Source organism: Labeo rohita, unplaced genomic scaffold (assembly GCF_022985175.1).
Source record: "Labeo rohita strain BAU-BD-2019 unplaced genomic scaffold, IGBB_LRoh.1.0 scaffold_2892, whole genome shotgun sequence".
Classification (NCBI taxonomy): Eukaryota; Metazoa; Chordata; class Actinopteri; order Cypriniformes; family Cyprinidae; genus Labeo; species Labeo rohita.
Window position 1 is genome coordinate 1 of NW_026129202.1, and position 2,546 is coordinate 2,546.

The following is a 2,546-nucleotide window of genomic DNA, read 5'->3' on the forward strand; positions in this document are numbered from 1 at the left end:
CAGGCAGGCGGACTGCGTACCCCTGTATGAAAGAGGCCTTTGGAGAAGTGACGCTGCGTGCTCATCCAAACTCAGCCGTTTCGCTTTCTTTGCTTTTAGCAAAGTCAGTACTGGAGTCAAAGTATTGGTACTTTAAAAAAAGCGTTCCAACGACTTTTAAAAATATAATAGCAAAAAGCGATGAGTAGTCTACAAGAATGGAGACAGCCAATGTTGCTCATGGAAAGTTTTTGGTGAAATAACAGTTGCCTGATAATTTTGAGTTGAAACGCAACACAGCTGGCTGCCATTTTCAAGTAAGCCCCAAAGGCCTTGATTAGCGGGTTCAGGTGTGCTTGTTCAGAGATGGACCTGCACTCCACAGGCAGGGGGACTGCGTACCCCTGTATGAAGGAGGCCTTTACGGCGGAGAATTGCAAGGCATTGGCTTGTGCCGTAGCGCGACAGGAATAAAAAGTGGGTGGAAAGCAGCGGGGGGGACCACATCACACGGGGTAGCGTGGCCGAGCGGTCTAAGGCGCTGGATTAAGGCTCCAGTCTCTTCGGGGCGTGGGTTCGAATCCCACCGCTGCCAGAGCAGGTTTTTGCCAGAGCAGGGAAGGCTCCTGCGCCTGAGCAAAAAACTCAGACGGCCTTTGCGAAGGTGACCCGTGGCCGCCGTTCTCCCTGTCTTTGGGGTGGGGAGAGGCAGAAAAGGGCCCACGACAGGGTAGCGTGGCCGAGTGGTCTAAGGCGCTGGATTTAGGCTCCAGTCTCTTCGGGGGCGTGGGTTCGAATCCCACCGCTGCCAGCATGCGATTTTAACCAAAGCAGGGAGGCCCTCTAACCCGCATGGGAGCCGTTTCGTTTCACGCAAACCGGATTAAACTGCAGCTACGTAGTATTGTGAAGCCTTTCCACCTGCTGAAGTGAGCCGTGGATCGCGACCCGACAAGGTAGCGTGGCCGAGCGGTCTAAGGCGCTGGATTAAGGCTCCAGTCTCTTCGGGGGCGTGGGTTCGAATCCCACCGCTGCCAGAGCAGTCTTTTGGATCGCTCTTGAGGCTGCTATGCCTGAGCGAAGCGACTGGAGAAGTGACGCTGCGTGCTCATCCAAACTCAGCCGTTTTCGCTTTCTTTGCTTTTTAGCAAAGTCAGTACTGGAAACCTGTCCCAGCCTCTGCTCCACCCTAACAGAGGCGCCCTGTTGACGCAGGGACACCCATCAAATACAGTCAAAGTATTGGTACTTTAAAAAAAGCGTTCCAACGACTTTTAAAAATATAATAGCAAAAAGCGATGAGTAGTCTACAAGAATGGAGACAGCCAATGTCGCTCATGGAAAGTTTTTGGTGAAATAACAGTTGCCTGATAATTTTGAGTAGAAATGCAACACAGCTGGCTGCAATTTTCAAGTAAGCCCCAAAGGCCTTGATTAGCGGGTTCAGGTGTGCTTGTTCAGAGATGGACCTGCACTCCACAGGCAGGGGGACTGCGTACCCCTGTATGAAGGAGGCCTTTACGGCGGAGAATTGCAAGGCATTGGCTTGTGCCGTAGCGCGACAGGAATAAAAAGTGGACACAGCTGGCTGCCATTTTCAAGTAAGCCCCAAAGGCCTTGATTAGCGGGTTCAGGTGTGCTTGATCAGAGATGGACCTGCACTCCACAGGCAGGCGGACTGCGTACCCCTGTATGAAAGAGGCCTTTGGAGAAGTGACGCTGCGTGCTCATCCAAACTGTATTGGTACTTTAAAAAAGCGTTCCAACGACTTTTAAAAATATAATAGCAAAAAGCGATGAGTAGTCTACAAGAATGGAGACAGCCAATGGGTTTTTTTTTTTTTTTGGAGGGGAAATTTGGGGCCCCGGACAAAAAGTGGCCCATTTTAACCCGGTTTTGTTTTTTTTTGGGTGGGGGGGCCCCTGGAAAGTCCCAAAGGGGGGCCCCTAAACCCCCAAAAAAGGGGGGTTTTTTTTTAAAATTAAACCCTGGTTTGGGGAGCCCATTTTAAAGGGGGGGCCATAAAAAAAAAGGGGGGGGAAAGGGGGGTTTCCCGCTTTGGGGGGGTGGGTTCGTCCCACCCCCAATTTTGAGTTGAAAGGCCCCGCCCGGGGGAAAAAACGGGGGCGGGGCCCCCCCCTCGGTTTTTTGGGGGGGGAGAAAAACCCCAAAAGGGGGCCTGTCCCAGGCCTTTCCCCACTTTCCCGGGGGGCCTGGCCCAGGCCCCCCCAAAAAACCCGCAGGGGGGGGTCTTTAAAAAAGGTTAAAAAGAATTTTAAAAAAAAAGGAAAAAATGGGTTAAACCTTTTGGGAACCCAAAAAAGGGGGGGCTCAAGGGTCGGGGAAAACCGTGCCGGATTTAATTTTTGAAAAGGGGCAACCCAGCCCCCCCTGCTTTTAAAAAAGCCCAAAAGGTTTGGGGGGCAAATTTTGGCCTTTCGGGGGGTTTTTCAAAGGGGGAAGCGGGGCCTTGGGGAAAGGGCCCCACCCAAAAACAAGGGTGGGGTTGGGGGTTTTTAAGGGAAAGCGGGGCGGCCCCAGGGGGGGGTTAAACCTTTATTGCGGG

General features: G+C 52.3%; 3 non-coding genes across 3 annotated transcripts; all 3 read left to right on the forward strand.

Moving 5' to 3' along the window:
- The first annotated feature begins 493 nt into the window (after window positions 1–493).
- trnal-aag (transfer RNA leucine (anticodon AAG)) lies at window positions 494–574 on the forward strand. Its single transcript has one exon. It is a non-coding gene; the product is annotated as a tRNA-Leu (tRNA).
- Window positions 575–708: 134 nt separating this feature from the next.
- Window positions 709–790, forward strand: trnal-uag (transfer RNA leucine (anticodon UAG)). Its single transcript has one exon. It is a non-coding gene; the product is annotated as a tRNA-Leu (tRNA).
- Window positions 791–934: 144 nt separating this feature from the next.
- trnal-aag (transfer RNA leucine (anticodon AAG)) lies at window positions 935–1,016 on the forward strand. The gene has a single exon. It is a non-coding gene; the product is annotated as a tRNA-Leu (tRNA).
- Window positions 1,017–2,546: the final 1,530 nt, after the last annotated feature.